This window comes from Trichechus manatus, unplaced genomic scaffold (genome assembly GCF_000243295.1).
Source record: "Trichechus manatus latirostris isolate Lorelei unplaced genomic scaffold, TriManLat1.0 scaffold00032, whole genome shotgun sequence".
Lineage (NCBI taxonomy): Eukaryota > Metazoa > Chordata > Mammalia > Sirenia > Trichechidae > Trichechus > Trichechus manatus.
In genome coordinates, this window is record NW_004443968.1 from 8,033,329 (window position 1) to 8,048,003 (window position 14,675).

The following is a 14,675-nucleotide window of genomic DNA, read 5'->3' on the forward strand; positions in this document are numbered from 1 at the left end:
AAAATGGGCCAAAAGACAACGTGATTCTCTTTTTATTAAGACATTCTGCCAGTGTAAGTAGTTTGGTTTTCTCCTTAAAAACCAAAATATTTGCATACTGAAGTCATCTGCCATCCCATCGTTAACAATCTTTTGAATAAAAACAATGTTTGAACTCTTCTCTAATATAATGTGTAATCTGAATTCACAAAAACTCCTCAGTATTGTTCACACGATATTACGCCAAAAATACAAAAATGAAAAGAGGAAGTTAGTTAGACAGTGTGAGGCAGAGAATAGCTAGTCATTCTGTATTACAGACAAGATACAGATCAGTTCTGGTCATAATTAGATCAGATCCATGACAGAACAGTTAGAGTTCCTCCTGCCTGAAGTTGACAGTAGTTTAGGAAAGAATAAAAGCAACAATTTAGATGTGCTATTTTTATTTGCATGCTGAAATGCGGAATGAAAAGCTGCCTAAGGTTTACCTTATGTCATATTATGTGTCACTATATTAAGTCACTAGATTTGTTAGCTTTCCTTACTATCGACGTAAAATCTCTGTATGAAACAATGGTTTGTCATATCACCTCAAAATTAGCAAGACTCAACTATTAGTCTTTTGTGTTCTCTATTCAGTTATAATACACTAATTCCCTCAATGACCTAAGGCCTTTGTTTTGTTTTGTATGCCTTTACTACTCAGCTACTCTTTCAGAATTTCATTCAACTTCACATCATACAACTTACTTGTAGAGGAAACCTCATGTGACTCCAACTTAAGATGCTTCTGTTAAAGTTTTAAATAGCTTTATCCACTCCCAGGAATCTAGCTACCGGATATGTCTACATGCAGGTATCACCCAAATCTACCTCCTGTTCCTCACTTCTTCTCTTACTCCTGCTCACCGGAATGCCTCAGTGACATTTCTCACTAGACATGATTGGAATTCATCTTCTTATAATACTTCCATGTGCTCAGTAAGGTCATGTTCTCCACCACATTTATTTATTATTATTATTATTTTGTTATATCAGTAAACCACTTGCACAATCTAATTGTTTTATTTTACTTTCTATATAGCACTGCCAGCACGCATACCTTGTAAAATTGTCTTTTTTCAGACTCTGAGGATGCTTCTCCTGGCTATTCACCAAAGCCTGTGGTTCTCATTTGCAGTCATAATTGGATAATGGTAGAGCCCGAAAGAAGCTCAGAGGCTTTCTATTCCATCTCTTACATTTACCACTCAGGAAAAATGCTCAAGATGGCTGAGACAGGACTAAAGCACCTATCACTAGATCTTTAGTGCACAGCTCTTTCTGCAACAGCTTGCGCTCACGTTCCGTAAGAGCTGATACAAATTAGTCCTCCAGTCTTAAAAATGCTGCTCTTCTATATGTTGTTCAGGTCTCCCAGGAGATTCCAAGCCAGGTAGACATTTACATTCTGCTCAACCCTTCTCAGAATTCATTTACCTTCCTCCTTCACCCTATTTTCCCTCCTTACTTTCTCAGTCACTTTTGCTCACTTTGACTACATCTTTGAGTCTGCTTTTGCCTAAAAGCCGTGCCCCTAACCATCCTCTTCCAATCTACTACATCCCCCTACACTTAAAAGTCTTCTAAATGTCCACTTCCCTTAATGTCTTAGAATTGTTAACTTTATCCATACGTGCTTATGGCATCATGCATCTGATGATTAAAACTACAAATATTTTTTAGTACATTCTATAAGTCAGTCACTATGGAGGCATTGAGGGTGTGTATCAAGCACCTCCTCGTTAATTCACATCTTCTCTGCCTCACTTGTCTCTTGACTCACTGACCATTACAGAACTTGTTGTGAATGAGCTCCGACCTACTTTCATGCATGCACACTCTGATGGCTCTTTATTCTATGTCCACACCATCACCTCCCATTCAATTTACACTTATGGCCTCATGTGCAGATTTTCCTACAACTAACTGGTATAGGAGAAATTTAGATCTTTTCACATATATCATGGTAGCTAAAAATGGACTACTATTTCATTATATTTCCAGGTAGATTTTCTAAAGGACAGGTTCAAGGGAAATCCTACCAGTGAGCAGAGAATAGAGCAGTAGACTTGGTCATTCACTTAATATGAAGGGAAAAGAGGTGTGAGGTGTGGTTATACATGGACTCATGGTTAGTGCGAAATTCCTTGGCTGCACAGGCATGGACTATTAGGAGATTGGAGATAAGGACATCTTGAATCTCCATATATGGATGGATTTTTGGGATGGGTATAAAACATGCAGATCTTTTTGTTTCCTGCTAACGCTCACCAGGAAGTGTCTACCACAGAGTAAGCTCTCAATAGCAAGAAGAGTTATATGACTTGTCTTCCAGATATCAGCCAGCTTCTTTCTTTGACTACCCCAGTACCTAAAAGTGCTTGGATAATGGGACCATGAAGAGAGTGGTCATGGTGCAAAGGATGGAGGCTATGCATGAGCTCCTTCTCACCAAAGCTAATCCAGTTACTGCCATTGCTTAATGCCCATCCTACCATCAGCAGAGATTGAACCTGAGACATTGGTAGTGTAATATTCCTTGAAGATACCAGCCACCTTGTGACAGGTAAGAAGGACCCTCTCTTCCCCAGGGGCAAGCAATTATTGCTTATTAGTATCTATACCTACTCTGACATAAAATTGCCTTTCCTACCCACAGTGCATCTGCGAGAGTTTACAGAATGCCTTCTATGCTGATGGCAAATAAATCCATCTTGTGGTAAAGGAGGTGTGGCCTGTAACCAATGTCCCAGAAGAAACCGGTATAATAGAATAATGGAATGACCCGTTAAATACTGAACTCAGGTGTCAGCTTGGAGACAACACTGCAGCATTGGGATGCTGTCCTCCAGGATGCAATGTGTATCCTAAACCAATGGCTGGAATATGGGCTAGAATACCTGGGTCAAAAAACCAAGAGCTACAAGCTCCTCTCATCATCCCTCTCAGTGATCTTTTTACAAAATTTGTATTTGCTGTTCCCCACAAACAAGCTTTACCAGGTTAACAGTTCTGCTTCCCAAAGGGGATTATTACCAGAGAGGACACAGTTAGCTTTCCACTGAACTTGAAGTTACATGAACCCCTGACCAAACTGGGCTCTAAATGACAGTGAAATAACAGACAGAAAGAGGTGTTAGCATACTAATGTTAATAATTGACACTTATTACTATAGGAAGCTATGATTGTTGCTATGCAATGGAGACAAATATACGTGGAACCAGGGTATTACCTAGGCTGTGGTTCTTCCATGTCTGGCAATAGCTGACAAGGCAAGGCAGCTCAGAACTTAGATCCCCTTGAGGATGAAGACCTCAAGGTCAACCCAGAGTAGCCAAAATACTGGCCTAGGGTGAGGAAAATCATTAGGTGGCAGGACTGACTGCAGTAGCAGGGACTGTAGCTGGTTTCACTCCCCCTTGTCTTAAGTCATTTCAGAGGTTATGGCTGGCCACCATCATGAAAGGAACTATACCTCCTTCTCAGGGAAGAAGTAAAAGCATCTCATTCTCACTGAAATGGAGACACTGTATTGTAATAGGGGAGATGAATATAATTGAATCCATGAGTATATCCGAGAAGACAAAGAGTGGACTATATTTTATGCACCACTTCAGATCCTCTCAGGCTGTCTCTTGCTCTAGTCCCCACAGAGGCAAGCAACTTTGCATGTGCTCTGACTGACTTCCTACAGAAGCAGTGTGATAATGCTTTATGCCTTTTCTGGGAGTCTCTCACCTCCCACTCTAGGGATTCTATGTTGGGGCTGAGGAGAAGAATACTGTGGGATCCCACTCTGTGTTCACACATGAGTAAGCTGGAAGCACAGAAGAAATTAACACTACATGAAATGAATTTTTGACCATTGGGATATGACAACCAGTGGATAAATTCTTTCCCCTTTTATTGTCCATCATGCTGGTAAGTGTCATAGTTTGTACAGCGTCTCAGAAGATAATCTCATGAAATTTAGTGACTGGCCATGCTTAAGGGTGGTTGGTTTGATAACACATGCAACTATTGGCTCTCTCCTTCTTCCCCGCTAAATTTGCCTTGTCTTGACTCCTGCTCCTGGGATTTACGCTCCTCAATAACATGGTAACACATAAAGATATGTTTCAGCCTCAACTTTATGAGAACCCAGGTTAAGTCAAGATATATGAGCAAACAAATAAAAATGAGTCTTTTTTTTACAGTCTAGTGGGGGATATTGAAAAGTACAGTTGGAATTAAAATGTAATAAGTACTTGTAGTAGGCACTCATGGAATTGTCTGATCAGCTTTCCCTCTTTCTTTGGACCTGACTCATACTCTTTGCCCATTCATCTGGCTGTAGTGGAAGCTTCCATTCCTTTCCATTCCAACCTTCCCTGGCCACAGTTGAGTAACTCAGGGTGATCTCCTGACCAACATCAAGCAGATGCTTCCCCCTTCCAGGATTTGTGCTCTGGAGATGAGTGTGACATGATTTGTCACCTTTTGAGTGATAGAATCGTAAGGATGTAAAAGTCCTGGGTAGTCATGTGTCCTACCATGTGAAGAAACATGGTCTTCAGCTAAGTGAGAAAGAAACTGACTTAAAGAGAGAAAGAGACAAGAGATAGAAAAAATATCTGGCAGCATTTAGTTTTCAGATCCAGGTTGTTCTTAAAGCTCTGCTTCATCCTTCCTTTCCAAAGGTTAGTATTTGAATACTTTATTGGGTTCCATGAGACAGTAAGTAAATCTTTCTGTATAAGTCAGTTTGAGTTACACATCTGTCCCTTTCACCCAAAAAATTAATTAATATGTTGCTATAATAACAAAAGTATAAGATGCTAAGTGAGCACCTAACTCAAACTTTGGAGGTGGAACAGAAGATCTTCTTGGTTATGTTTTCCCCTAGATCTGAATAAAGTATGTGAATTAGCCAAGTAAGAGGAGAATTAGCCAAGAAAATAAGGTGAGAGAAATATTCCAGGTGATAGCAACAGTAGAAAGTCCTAAAGGTAAGAGAGCTAATGGTCTCTTCCAGGAATTGACAGTAGAGTAAACTGACAGTTGAGTAAAAGTTCAGAGAGGTGTAAGAGATGAGGCTGAAGAGAGAAGCAAGGCCAGGTGTAGAAGTTTTTTTTTTTTTTTAAAGCCTTCAAATCAGAAGGGAATTTTTGAGGCTATTATCACCTTGGTAAACTGAAAGAAGTAATCCTATTTTCCAGTGGTCCTTTTTTAAAAGCAATGTTAATTTTTAAGGTAACTACTGAGACTCCTGCATCTTAAGGCTGATCCATTTCCAGTCCTAGAGGCATAATCCCACCCCCCCTTTTTTTTTTGGCTTGTGTTTCTGCATACCTGTCTTCATAAAAATGATATTAGAGACCCTGGGATGCATTAAATACTTAAGGCTTTCATCATCTGTGGCCTCACAGAATTTCATCTTCGGAAAGCATTTTGTAGGTCATTTAGGTCAAGTTTCTTCTCGGTTTCCCTATTTTAAATGTAAAAAAAACACTCTATTTGTCATACAAGGTATAAAAATAAAATAAGAGAAAATAAGTATCAATTTGAAACTTCTGCAAAGATTGAGAGCCAACTCAAACTGAGTTACAGGCATCTACAATTAGGGATTAGCAACCTAAATGTCTTCAGTGGCCAGGTCAGTAAGGAAAACGTGTAAAATGGAATTAGTGTACAACAGTCGGCAGTAAGAGAAATTTTAGTGAACCAGACTGAGTGTGTCTTTTTTAAAGACATTCATATTCAATTTTTTAGAAACTGAGCCCCATGGCTGTGGGCTTATTTGTAGTCTCCGATGCATGGTACCAAGCTGCATATAGTTGGTGGTTACTGAATTGGATGATCATCAAAAACACTCAGCAATGTATTGAAACATTCTGATTTCTGGGATCTACCTTAGGGTCTTTGTTTTTTGTTTGATTTGTTTTTATTTAGTTTGATTTTCTAGGTTATCTCTTTGGTCAAGGAAATCACTGACTTAGGTGATATTCACTGATGGAATATTTATCTAATGCTTAATATATGTCAGAGACTGTTTTAGGTGATAGGAGTAGAGTAGTGGCTAAGACTAATCTCACGAAGCTTACATTCTAGAAGACATCATAAAAACAGGCATTTCTCAACTCCTAATAACAAACTGATAAACTAAATTTTGTTTACCATATTAGCCAACCATAAGTCATTCAAGGAAAAGCTACTATTTCATCTATGATCAAAAACAAAATCACAAAATTATAATATTCTTCCAACCTTTATTACTTCTAATACTTTAGAAACAATAATTTACTTGATAGTCTAGTTGTACAAGTCAGTTCTCTAAATCCAATTATGTAAAACTATGAGGATAGAATAGCTTGAATAAGTTTTTCTCAATAATAGTTATTAATTGAATTTTCAAAGCTATTCAAAAACAGAGTGAAAAAAAAAGTATCAACTTGAAAATAGCTAAGAACACAGATTCACCCATTTTCTTTAGTCTGTGAACTTAACATTAACCTTAATGCATGCCTTCTCCTTCCTGTAGAAATTCTCAGTGCTGGTTTTCTATTTTGTCTTTATTTTTAATCGGCTCATAGGAAATAGGTTTAGAATCTAGAGTACAAAATAAGATAAGCAATTTTAGAAAACTATTCCATGGCTTTCTGCCACAGTAGAAGTTTCCCCTAAGAACCTTGCATTTTTTGTTTGGCGTCATATCAAACAGCTTCTTCCACTTCCACCCATCCTAGTCTCATCCACTGGGTGGTCAGCATGCCATCTGCTTAAAAACAGCTGGGAAAAAAGCTCACCCTTAAAAACCTCCATTTTTATTTAATAATTATAACTCCCAACAGGCTTGAGACATTGTAGCCTTGACTTGTTGACCTCGGCCAACGGTTGTGGCCGCTCACCCAATTGAACCCACCTAGTAGAGAAATTAGAAAAACCCTGGAATGTGTTTTGTAGCCAGGATAAACGCAATCTAGGGGAAGAGAAAGATACTGTCCATTTTATTTATCGTGGTAATGACTACCACATGTATGACCTAATGAACACTCAGACACAACCAAATTTTTTTTTTACATTTTTGGCTGTACACTAATTTCAGGTAGATATGCCTTTATTCAAGCTTTTTTATGGGCAAGCAACTACACTGTGGAATTATTCTGATAGATGAGCAAAAATAAAATGCTTTTCCTTTTGAAGTGGTTAGAGTAAGACTCTTTAGATATCAAAGATGGAACCAATGTAGCATTAGTTAGAATATTGCTTTATTAGACCTAGTTCTTTCTTCTTATCTATTTTGTTTGTTCAGACAGTTTATTCAGTACATACTGAATGGAAGGCAGTAGGTCAAGTACTCTGTTTCTTTGATACAGAAAAATGGGACCTTTGTCAGCAGAGTCACTCATAGCAATTCCATTATCATCATGCTTCTTCCAGGAGATAATTGCAATTTTATTTAAGGGTAGAGAACTGGCTGGATATATTCAAATACATAATCTACTTAAAAACAGAGTACTGTATAATCACATATGGGAGAGAAAAAGCTCTAGTGCTGCCAGAGTTAATAACTTATATATTTCACAAGAACAAGTTTGTTTTTAGTTTGCTAAAGCATAATAATTCCTAATGATTTTTCTTTCAAATCTTTCCTGTAAGCATACATCTGCTCCTTTTGGAATTTAATTGTAGATACTGCCTACATTGGCCAAATAGAAAAATATCTGTGTTCTCTTCAAAACACCTCTCATTTTGCATTTAATCAAATGCCTGACTTCATTTGATCTTGGCTCCACATTGCTATTCTTCACACTTCCACTTAATGTCAACAGGCTTCTCGAGTAGAAGTATTAAGTGTTTAGGGTGAAGGTGAGGGGAAAATTTTTATCAGAACATCAAACATGGTGTTGGGCTGATGTGGCTGTCTTCCTTTTTGAATTGTTTGCCAAGGAAATCCAATCCATGATAAATAGACAAATGTCTGAAATCATTGTTGCTTAGTCTCTGATGAGGCAGCTGTCTCCATACTGTGTTTGTTGTTCCAAGATATTGTAAATACTAATATTTTATAAGCTCTGGTGCAATTTAGAAATGAATCTCATAAACATAATTCACTATTTCCCAGTTTTCAAAAACACAGCCTGGAAGAATCTTACTTTTTTGTTGGCCTGTGGATTTGACTCTCAGACCCACGCGCTATGAGGGGCAGAATTCTTCCTGTAGAAATGCCTTTGATAGCAGATAATTAGAGGAAATTTGGGATGTACAAAGGCTCAATGCTCTGTCTTTCAGAAGGGCAGAGGTTTAAATTTACAAAACCAAATATAATTCCTAGTGACTCCAAAACTTCTGAATAGGAAAGAATACCTGCATTTAAAATACATAAAGAGTGCTATAGGATAAATTAAGGGAACCAGGGCAAAAAGATAGGTTAAAAACAAACAAAAACCCCACAGTGTTGATTGTTAAAAACGACACAACTATTTACTTTCTTTTCTACCAGAAACAAAAGGATGTGATACCTTATTGCACACAAAGCACCAGTATAAGATATTCTGCTGAAACACTAAGCAAATCAAACTGTGACTCAGAATCAGTCAATGGCAACCGATTTTTCTATTAACATAGGAGCCCTCGTGGCGCAATGGTTAAGAGCTGGCCTGCTAATCAAAAGGTTGGCAGTTTGAATCCAACAGCTGCTCCTTGGAAACCCTATGGGGGCAGTTCTAATCTGTTCTATAGGGTCGTTATAAGTTGGAATTGACTCCAAGGCAATGTGTTTGTTTTCGTTGTTGTTGTTATACGAACATACGGTCGCTATGAGTCGGAATCCACTCTACGGCAATGGTTTCAGTTTTGGTTTTATATTAACATTCATTTTTAATTCTGAACCTCCTTTGGCAAGCTTTTGGATCTAATTTATAGCCGTTTCGTGGGAGAAAGATATGGCAGTCTGCTTCCCTTAAGATTTACAGCCTTTGAAACCCTATGGGGCAATTCTATTCTGTCCTATAGGGTCGCTGTGAGTCGGAATTGACTCGAGGGCAGCGGGTTTAGTTTTTGGTTTATACCCACAGTCTCTTTCTCCCTTATGCCCTCATTTCTATATTCATAGAACAAAGCCTCCCTGCCCTTTCCCCATTCTTTCTTTCTCTTTCGTAACTAATCCAAGTCTTCTTTGAAAGTGAGGACTTTTCTGCCCATTAACCACTTAGGCTCCCTTTGCAAATAAATACTTATCCATATAGTACTTTGTCAATCTTCCCATTTCCTAGAAGTGTGACAAAAAAATAAAGATGTTAACTCCCTTTTAGATACTAGAGACTGAGTTGGTGAGTCGTGCTAAATAGCTTGGTGAATAGGCAGGTAATTGGAATAAGGATTGAAGTAAAAGCTACATCTTAGATCATGGCAATAAAAACATATTGATTAATACATAGCTAAAACAGACATTATGTAAAAGTAATAAAGTAGGTGAAAATATTTTGTAAATTCTATAGCACTGATCACGCATTACTGTGATTGTTTTTTCTTTAAGACATCGCACTGAGAGTGAGTTAAATAAGATGCCAAGTGCCTATTAGAAATGTAGCCTTAATTAGAGTTTGGAACCCCCCTCTTGCATTAAAGGGCAATAATAATGGAAAGGCCTGCTACATGTGGGATCTTTCTTTTCTTTACTGTAAGTCGGTGATACTATTTGGGTAGTAACTGATGAAAGGACTAGGGTGCCAACCAATTTGCAGTTAAGTGGCTAATTAAGACCCAAAGCAAAGCTGCCAGGAGGTTGGGTCTACTAGGTTTAAAGTGACACATAAAAGCAATTAGAATGGGGCTGGCTTTGCTAGCACATATTTAAATTTGGGCAAAATTTGGGACACTTATTATTTTATGTTAATATATTCTTCTGTAAGACATCATCAGAGAGGAAAGACAATCACTTAGGACATAAGAAATAAATTAGAATATTGTTTGGATTTGGTGAACTTCAGATGTGAATAAAAAGCAAAACTGTAGAATAATTTCTATGTTTGCAGTCATAATGGAGGTACTGTATGTAATTATATTTCCCAGTCTTGGAGGAAAAGGTGATAGGTGCATGAAGCACACTATTATCTAAGAGGAGAAACATCTTTAATTCGTCCATGTTTTGTCACCTGTCTGTCATATTGCAGGAATGTGACACCTAGCCCAGAATGGCAAGATTTTTAGAATTGTGAGACTTAAGGTTGGGACAATCAGGTGTTATATTTAAATATAGCTGCTCTAATAGCACAGAGGGGAAAGCAGATTCTTTCTGGAGTTAGAAAGCAGGTTTGAAGTTGATGAGGAAAAGTAGAACGGGAAAAGATGGAAATTATAACACAAATTATCCATGTATAAGGGAATGGTGGTTGGGGAGGAGAGATGACTTTTAAAATCATAACTCCAGCAGCATCTTAGAGTTGTGTGGAAAGCACAGTCCATTTATACCTTGCTCTTGTGATTTATGATGTCACCATTAAACCCCTTGATGGCATTATATCCTTGTAATTTGCAGTTGCCTAGCATTTTTTCTATATACAACTCAATAACTCATTGTGTAGCCATTTCACACACACATAAACACACATATCAGTGTGAATATGTGTGTGCTGAATCTGTAGTCAGTGGAAACCATGATTTTTGATGTAATAATAAGTTGGGTTAATAAAAGGCAAGAACTCAGAGGCTAGATGTGTAGTCACTGTTATCTATCACCAGCTCTGTCATGAGGCACCATAAGGAGACAGAGCACCAGATGTAACTATAACATTCCCATAGATTTTGTATATTTATTTTTAAGAATTTAAGAAGCAAAAATATTTGTAGGGTCAGCCAAGAGTCATTATTGGAGGAAATATGTGAGATTACACAGAGATAAAGAAGGAAATATATTCAATTCATCTAAACATTATAGTAATAGGATTAGAAAATAACAGGAGTAGAAACACTAAACCTCCGGGGTGAGATTCTGCTGCCCCAGGAGCTACGTGGGTGGATCTTCTTACTGTCCAGGGACTCCCTGTTTCCTTCCAGAGAGCCTGATTGTGGCCAGTGATTGTGATGCCATAAATCCGGGAACAAGAAGGTTTTGGAACCTTTGCTTCAAGACTATAATACAGCTAGTCATTAGCATTTCTGTGGGGGTGAGAGGTGGTGTTTCTACATCTCTTATGCTAGCTTTTAAACTGACTTCTGTAATTATTCTCCAACAGAAGCATGAATGCCAGTGACTTTCTGGAGAGTTATTTTTATTTCTATTTGAATATTTTATCTACAATGCTGGATATGCACTGCTGGATCTTTGAGAATGCTATTCTAAAATGCTACATTTATAAAATGACCAAAACAGCACATGCTTCTTGGATTAAATTTGTCCCAAGATGAAAGGCTTTATCTCTAATCAACTTCTTGTTGACTAATCTGGGTGCATTTTGTGCAGGTTTGATGATTAACATGTAACAGGCGAAAGTGATCCAGATCCTAAAGGGGTATTCCTTTGTCTTTGCCTTTGCCTTCCTGGAACATGAGAAAATGATAGTGGCTGCTCTGAATTTATCATTGCTTAGAGTAATATCCTATTGAACAAGACTGCCAGTTTGATATGAAAAAAAGTGGGGTGCTCTTTTTTTAAGCAGCATAATATCTAAGATCACTTATATTGGTTCTCAGTAAGAATAATTGTAAAAGATGTAAGATAACCTTCCACAATGTGTTTAAAAGACACATCGAGAAAAATTCTTAGGAGTATTAGTTTCTGTGGAATTGTATTTTCATCTATATTGTGGATCATGTCACAAGGTAATGTTATTATTTTTACATCAGTCTCTTATATTGGAGTCCCTGGGAGACGCAAATGGTGAAGTGCTCGGCTACTAACTAAAAGGTTGGTGGTTTGAATCATCCCTGACGATCTACTTCGGAAAGGTCATTGCCATTTAAAACCCTCAGGGGCAGTTCTACTCTCAAACACATGGGGTCACTATAGTTGGAATCAACTCAGTGGCAATTGGTTTCTCATATATTAGACTGTGAGCGCCTTGAAAAAAGGAACCCATACTTGCTTGTTTGTATTTCCACTAGTATTCCACACAATACCACCAGGCACATTATAAACAGAATTTTAAAAATACTGGATACTGCTCATTGTTTGGAAAACTTAATAGTGAGGTATATGTATCACTATGCCTCTGGATACCTGCAATAATTTCTTCCATGGACGCTCTATTTCTCTGCATTAGAGTTTAGTTATAAAAGTCTAAATTGGGATTAGATCCTGCTTCTTGCAGATCTGCTTTCCATGGAATCAGGAAGTCAGTGAGAAAGAAATCCATATCAAACTCAGTATCTCAGCCTTTCTCTTTGGAAGCTTTTAATGCCAGCAAAGAAAAGGCAATGAATGACAAACTCTTGACAAACAGAGTTTTGGAGTGAGCATAGAATCATTTGCGTTTCTACTGTATTGTATTAAACAAAAAACCAAACATGTTGCCATTGAGTCGATTCCGACTCACACAGACGTTGTAGGACAGAGTAGAACTGTCCCGTAGGGTTTCCTAGGCTATAAATCTTTGGGGAAGCAGACTGCCACATCTTTCTCCAGGGAGGAGCTGGTAGGTATGAACCGCTGACCTTTAGGTTAGCAGTCAAACGCTTAACCACTATATTAAAAAATAAAATAAAAAACAAACCCGTTGCTGTCCATCGAGTCGACTGTGACTCATAGCGACCCTATAGGACAAAGTAGAACTGCCCCGTAGGGTTTCCAAGGAGTGACTGGTGGATTTGAACTGCTGACATTTTGGTTACCAGCCTGAGCTCTTAACCACTGTACCACCAGTGTTCCAACCACTATATTAGGGCCCATCAAAAATTGTAAGTAGCTTTACTTCTGGCTACATTTTCCCCCATGGGCTATTTCCTTTTCTGTTAAGGAATTCCTTCATGCCCAGGGAGTTAAACATTATATTGAAACTAAAGTTCTTAGCAACTTCTACGATTCAAAGCCTTACTTTAATATTTACTTGATCCTGTAATTTTAAAGTGCTACCTGTATAGTTAAACGTCTCTGTCATGATATATTCATTTGTAGTGATACTTCTGGTTTATGCATATTTGCAGACAAGTGCTGCATAATAGAATCTAACTGAAGTGTTTCTCCCCTTTCCCCAAGCATTTCTTAGTATATATCTTAATACAGTATATTATCTAATACTTTCTAGAAACTATCAACATTTTTGGCCTTTTATAATTCTTATCCAAACGTAAAATCATAGTAATAGCTGAAGAATAAGGAAGAATCAATGATATGTCAAGTCTTACTTCGTTTTGTTTTCCTCTGGGATTTATACAAGCATTATTTTTCCAATTGTCAGGCAACATTTTCAGAGGTGCACAGGATGTCCACCAGCAAATGAGACCCTTTTTAACACATTCTGTGAATTCACTGATAAAAAGCATTGGCATTATTATTAAAGGTAAATAAATTGATTTTCTTGATTTTTAAATGAAGATTTGATTATGGATTCAATTTTGAAGTGATCTTCTCTTGAGATTAGTACATAGTCAGAGAGAAGTTATTTATTTACCTTTTTTTTTCCTCTTGCTTTGATGAAAATCGTAGACTATGATCTGTGAAACTTTGCTAATTCCAGTCATCCAAAATTTTATTGGCCTTGCTTAGGGCAGGAGCGGCATTTGGAAATGCTATCTGTTCTTCATTATCATAGTGATGTATTACCTGGAAACTGACATGGTTTTAGCCATTAAAGAAAGTTACTAGAACAGATACAGCATACAGACAAGAGTAAGTGAGCGAGTGTGTGTGTGTGAATGTGCGTGTAATCCTAAAATGAAGAGACATCTATTCTAGTAATAGCTGTGTACTTGGACCCATCTACAGTTTGATTGTACATCAGTTATGATGTGTCTCTTTCTAACAGGAAGGATACTGATCTTGATGAATAGCTAAAAGTTAATATCATTCTTAAAGGTATGAGTGATTAATAATGGCCATGCATAGATTTTTTTCTAAGAGTGTAAATAAAATATATCATCCGCATGAAGGGCAGCAGTTTGGCAGAATGATTCATAGTGCATTTGAAAGCATAAAAAGTCAAAGCTAGGGTCTGTTCTAAGCATGTCAAAGAGGAAGCCGGTTTAGCAATTTAAAGTATTTGAGTGGATGTTGGTGTAGGAATCATATGTCTTATGGGTTACTGAGGACTGGGCTAATTTCTTTAATTATCATATTAAGCAAAACTGAAAATTTTTCTCTTTTAGCAGCTAAAAAAGTAATAAAATGACAGGGATCATTGGATAGAAGATAAACGTGACACTGTTGTGTTGTGGCACTTGGACTTTGTACTTCAACCCAACCAAGATTTATGATACAGACTTTTACTGGAGTTTCCTTTGGGGAGAAAACTCTCTAACTCCAGTATGCGTAAAATTTGGCTTGAAAGCGCTCAGCATTCATACCAAAGTATAGTCGGACTCTATTAAATTGTAAACAAACACAACAAGACTGGGAAAACTGCTCTTAGAAGACCAAAGAATTACTTCTACTGGTGATATCTAAGTACAGTAACAAGCAACCTACATAGGTGTTCTTTGTTTCCTCTCTACCAATGGTCTAGAGCGCAATGCA